Here is a 5,722-nt window from a genome sequence, read left to right on the forward strand (position 1 = left end):
AAGCCCGGCCGGCAGGCAGGCGTTGCCGCTCGACCCGGGATCCGGCCCGAATTGGCTCCTCCGAAGCGAGCGGCAGAGCGGGACTCACCGGCTGCGGACAGAGGGATATCGACAAGTCCACCGCGGCTGAACCCAGAAACGGTGTGCCTCGTGCAGCCTGCCGGCGCGATTTAAATTTCCCGGTGACTCCGCATTCCGATTGGCTGGTTCAAGCCTAAACTATGCGCAGATTGGCGAATTTGAAAAACACGTTAGGTGGGGGGGGGGTCAGGCCTGGAAGAAGGGAAGGCAGGCATCGCGAGATGAGGGAGGGCCCGGACGACCCAGAATGCTTTTCGGGTCAAGGGGACAGGCCGCGGGTAAGGGCTGGAGATCCGGGCAGGCGGCGCCGAGGGGCGGACCCCAGCGCCGAGAGCCAAACGCGGGGCTTCCTGCGTTTGAACGAGAACCGTAGACCACGAAATGATTCTCAAACTCATTAAAAAGAAACAAAACTTTACATACAAGATGTTGACCTGCATCTTTTCCATCTGGAACGCAGAAGAGACTTGGGTTTTTGGCTACTGTGGGAGAGAGGAGTGAAGCAGACTTATGTTCCTTTTATGAGTTTTTTATATAATTGTTCTGTAAGACTGTAAAAGCCGCAAACACGCTAACAAGAGGTCTACTGTGCCTGTTTCTCCACTTTTAAAAATAAGTGCTGGGTATGATGGTGCACGCCTGTAATCCAAACACTCGGGAGGCTGAGGCAGGAGAATCGCTGTAAGTTCGAGGCCAGCCTGGGCTACTAAGTGAGTTTAGGACCAACCTGAACTACAAAGCGAGACCCTGTCTCAAAAAAACAGAAATAAATACTTTTTCAAAAATAAGTAATTTGGCCGGGCGTGGGGACACACGCCTGTAATCCCAGCACTTGGGAAGCTGAGGCAGGAGGATCGCTGTGAGTTCGAGACCAGCCTGAGCTACATAGTGAGTTCCAGGTCAGTCTCACTACATAAGTGAGACCCTGTCTCAAAAAACCAAATTAAAATACGTAATTTAATGGCCGGGGATTTAGCTTAGTGGTTCTCAGGCAAGCGTAAGGACCCTAAATTTAATCCCCGGTCCCAAAACAAAACAGTAATTTAAAATGCAAAATTACAAGTGTTTACCTAGAGTTGCCAAATATTAATATCTTGCCACATTTTCTATATCACTGCATATATGTGTATACGCATGATTTTTATACAATACTTGACTTTTGAGAGTTTCAGAAATCATGTCTCTTTACCGATAAATATTTCTCCATGAACCTCCATTATTTTATATAACCGCACCACGAATCATCAAATTCAGGGGGGAAAAAAAAACCTTTCACACGTATTTAATACAGTGCTCACGTTTTGTCATGTATTTTCCCTAAAAATTCATCGAACCTGTTTATAAACACTAGGATTGAGGGCCCAGGGATTTAACTCAGTGGTGCTGCTTCCTTCAAAGTAACCAACAAACCAAGCAGGATCGTGGGTTGGTTTTGTTCTCTCTGTAGTTTGTAACACGTCCTAAAGGAATACGTTGTTAGGGTGTTGGTTTACGTTTTATTCAGATACATTCAAACGGTGGACGTGGAGCAGTCCGGCCGCAGCTCGGGCCAGGCTGCCCAGAGCAGGAAGCAGCCGGATCCGGTCCCCTACGCGCAGGAAGGTGGCAGGAATTCGTCCCTGAACCCATCTTGCGGGACACTTTCTTGACTACTGCGAGTGGGGCGGGGCAGGCACAGGACCTAAATTCGCCCAGTTGGGAAGCCTGTGCCTTTCGACGAGAGCCTGGAGGTAAGCGAGTTGGGCTGTTCGGAACTGAGGACTGCGCCTTCCAGAGCTTCAGTAAGGAAACTAAAAAGATCTTGGGCGCGTTGAGGAACCATTTGCCCTATGCGGAAGTGGAGATGATCCTTCTAAAGGGTTCGCTGATGTGATCCCGCGCGTGTCCTCCGTACTGACGAGTTTGCGTTTTCTTTTGCTTGGAGCTAGTTGAGCACTGTTCCCAGAAGCGTTTCACGGGCGTTGACACCTCGCTGCGGCGGTCCTGCCACCTGTTCCATGCACGGGAAGACTGAATTGAGTGCTTAAGCAATTTGTGCAGGTTTACACAGCCAACAGATGGCAGACGGGATTCGGACCCAGGTAGCTGACCTAAAATCCTCCGTCCTCGCTCTGAACCCCTAGTCTGTCCTTGCATCTGAAAAGAACTTGAAACAGAAAGGCACCTCCGAAGAAGGGTGCGGTTTGTCCTGGGGGACCAGGTTTCCACCACTCAGCTATGGTAGTTTAGATGGGGATGAAGGAAGGTCCCTAACTAGCCTGAGCCCACCAGTATGTTAAATCCCTGGCCATGGAGACGGGTTTGACGATTGCTGGGGTTTCAATGTGTCTGCCAGAGGTTCATGTGCTAGAGCTTGGTCCCCAGTGTGTCCATGCGGAGAAGTGGTAGAAAGTTCAAAGGCTCACCCGTGGTGGCGCACTAGGGAGGCTGAGGCAGGAGGATCACCTGGAGTCCAAGGCCAGCCTGGACTACAAAGAGAGACTTTGTCTCAAAAACAAGACAAACAAATAAACAGAACAAAACAAAAAAGGTTCAGACTGGGCCAGGGATTTACCTCAGTGGTACCACTTGAAAGGGAACAGCGATGCTCAACAACTAGGCCTCGCACACCCAGAGGTCCGACTGGAGATTTTATTCAGGGGAGCGGACCACAAGCCATGCTGCCTTTTAAAATTTGCACCTTGCAGAAGCTCTGAGTTTCAATTCTATATACTGACCGGTCTTGGGAAAAGGAGACTTAAGACAAGGGTTTAAGGGGTAGAAGAACCCGGAAATCCAGCCCAAAATGGCAGTGTCACAAAATAACTTTAACATGATCAATTCCCTAACAACCACCACCCGCCTCATAAACCTAAAGTCCTGAGTTCAATCCCTAGAACGCCCCTCCCTTCAAAAAAAGGTTGGGTCTAAAGGGAGGTGGAGGTAATCAGGTTGGTGGCTGCCTTCAGAAGGAATTAGTGTAGTGCTCGTGGGACTCAGGCCAGTTCCTGAGACAGTGGGTTGTCATGAAAAGAGAAAGAGGGCCATGGATTTGCCTCAGTGGTTCTGCTGCCTGCCTTGCAAGCACAAGGGCCCTGAGTTCAATCCCCGGTACCACACACCCCAAAAAAAACAAAAAAGAAAGAAAGAAAAAAGAAAAAAAATGAAGAAAGAGTGAAGGAGGAAGGGAGAGACAGGCGGAGAGAGAGGAGAGCCAGCCTGGCCTAAATGTCTCTGGCTTCCGGCCTCCCCACATGACCTTTCCCTCTTGAAAGTGCTCATGTTGGTGCAGCCCAGAAGATTCACCACCCGAGATGATCAGATGGCAGCAAGATGCCTGACACTCCGAGACTGTAAACTCAGTAATCCTCTTTCCTTTCTGCATGACACGGCATCAGTTATGTACTGAGGACTTTGAAAGTGACACGTCCCCTCTTGTAGCTCAGTAATCCTCTTTCTGCATGACACGGCATCAGTTATGTACTGAGGACTTTGAAAGTGACACGTCCCCTCTTGTGCTGGAGAGTGTACCATCAAGATGCGAGCCTGAGGGCCAGGGATTTAGCTCAGGGGTTCCATCGCCTGCTTCGCAAGCGCAAGGACCCAAGTTTGATACCCGGTACAAAAATAAAAAATGAAAAAAGATGTGAGCCTGAGAAAATGGAACTACTGCAAAGCAGCACATCTAAAAGGCAGATGCTGGTGCCCATGGCTGGTTCTACTCATGATGATTACATCTCAATTCCTGTTTTCACTAAACCAAGTTGAGTTGAGCATTGTGTCTCTTGTTGGAAGGATTCCTTTTTTGTATAGTGCTGGAGATCAAGCTAAGTGGCACTCATCACTGAGCTACATCCCCAGCTCTATTTTTTTAAATTATTTACTTATTTAGTTATTTTTGAGACAGGGTCTCACTACATAGTTCAGACTGACCTGGAACTCACTATGCAGCCCAGGCTGGTCTCGAACTCACAGCGATCCTCCTGCCTCAGCCTCCCAAGTGCTGGGATTACAGGCATGTGCCACCACACCCGGCTTCTATTTTTATTTTTTATTTTGAAAGAGTCTCACTAAATTACTAAATTATCCAGTCTGGGCTAGAATTTTGTTTGTTTGTTTGTTTGGTACAGGGAGTGAACTCAGGACCTGTTTGCCAGGCAGGTGTGGCACCACTGAGTTAAATCCCTGGCCTTGGGTTGAAACTTGTAACCCTCCTGCCAGAGTGCTGGGATTACAGGTGTGCACCTTTACACCCATCTGCCACTTAGAAAAATTCCTTTAAAAAAAATTTTTTTTAAACAGAGTCTATGTAATTCAGGGTGCCTTGAACTCACTACGTAGCTCAGGCTGGCCTGGAACTCAGCAATCCTCCGGCCTCAGCCTCCTGAGTGCTAGGATTACAGGTATGCACCACCATGCCTGGTTTAAATAAGATTCTTAACTCCCTACTAGAATGCAAGTTCAACAAAGGCAACAGTTTTGATCTGTTTTGTCCACAACTACATTGTCAACACCCAGAACCATGTCTTGCACATTGTAGAATAAATGTTCACTAGATAAGTGAATGAGACAGGTGCCCCTGATACTTCAGATAAGTAATAATTTAACTCTATAGGCCTGAATCTCTAAGATACTATCATGACATTTAAATCTGAGAACAGATGGAATAGTCTCTGAAGCTAGAGCTTGAATTAAGTTACCGCAGAGTAAGTGAAAGGACGCTCAGGAAAAGGCTATTGAAGCCAGTTGTGGTGGCACACGCCTGGAAGATTCAGGGCAGCCTGAACAGCAAAGTGAGACCCTCTCTCAAAAAACAAAAATGCCAGGGATTTAGCTCAGTGGTGCCGGTGCCTGCCTCACAAGCACAAGATCCTGAGTTGGATTCCCGGTACCAGAAGGCCTTTGAATCCAGCCTTGAACTGATAGATTGGACAGACTGTATGACTGATAAGATATGGCTGATGATAGGACCTGTAGATCTGGCCATACCTGGCACCTGTGTACCTTGGCATTTCCATTTAGTAAACCTAGAAATTCCTCATTTGTATGTTTCAATGAAGTATCTGAAGCTTTCTGTCCTGAGTGGAAGATTTCTTTTCAGACAAGGTCTCAATATGTAATTCAGGCCAATCTTGAAGTATGTAGCCAGGCTGGCCTCAAACTCACAGACTCACTCTCCTGCTTCAGCCTCACAATGCTGGGATCACAAGTGTGTGCCACCACACCCGGCCTGAGTGAAAGGTTTCTAACTAATGGCCCTGTCATTTGCAACCAACAATCCTAATGTATTAGTCCTTTGTCATAGTCTGCTTAAACTACAATAATAAAATACCACAGGCCAGGTGACTGAAACAATAGTTTATTTTTTGTGTTTGTTTTTGTTTTTTTGAGACAGGGTCTCACTGTGTAGTTGAGACTGACCTGGAACTCACTGTGTAGCCCAGGCTGGTCTGGAACTCAGATCCTCCTGCCTCAGCCTCCCAAGTGCTGGGATTACAGGAGTGCACCACCACGCCCAGCTCAGAGTTTATTTTCTTACAGTCCTGCAGACCAGACCCTGAGACCAGAGTGCTAGCACGGTCATTTTTCAGTGACAATTCACCCTGGGGCTGCAGGTGGCCATCTTCTCCCCATGTGCTCACACGACTGACCTCTGTGTCTA

At 47.8% G+C, this 5,722-nt stretch overlaps 1 protein-coding gene across 2 annotated transcripts in view; it reads right to left on the bottom strand.

The window, feature by feature from the left end:
• The window catches only part of Kpna2 (karyopherin subunit alpha 2), a 23,385-nt gene extending 23,152 nt beyond the window's left edge, over positions 1 to 233 (bottom strand). For both annotated transcript variants that reach the window (XM_010616779.3, XM_010616778.3), the window contains exon 1: positions 89 to 233. The gene's annotated coding sequence lies outside the window, so the exon portion shown is untranslated. The remainder of the gene's footprint in view (positions 1 to 88) is intronic.
• Positions 234 to 5,722: the final 5,489 nt, after the last annotated feature.

This window comes from Fukomys damarensis, unplaced genomic scaffold (genome assembly GCF_012274545.1).
Source record: "Fukomys damarensis isolate Sample0158 unplaced genomic scaffold, DMR_v1.0_HiC HiC_scaffold_23, whole genome shotgun sequence".
NCBI classification, from domain to species: Eukaryota; Metazoa; Chordata; class Mammalia; order Rodentia; family Bathyergidae; genus Fukomys; species Fukomys damarensis.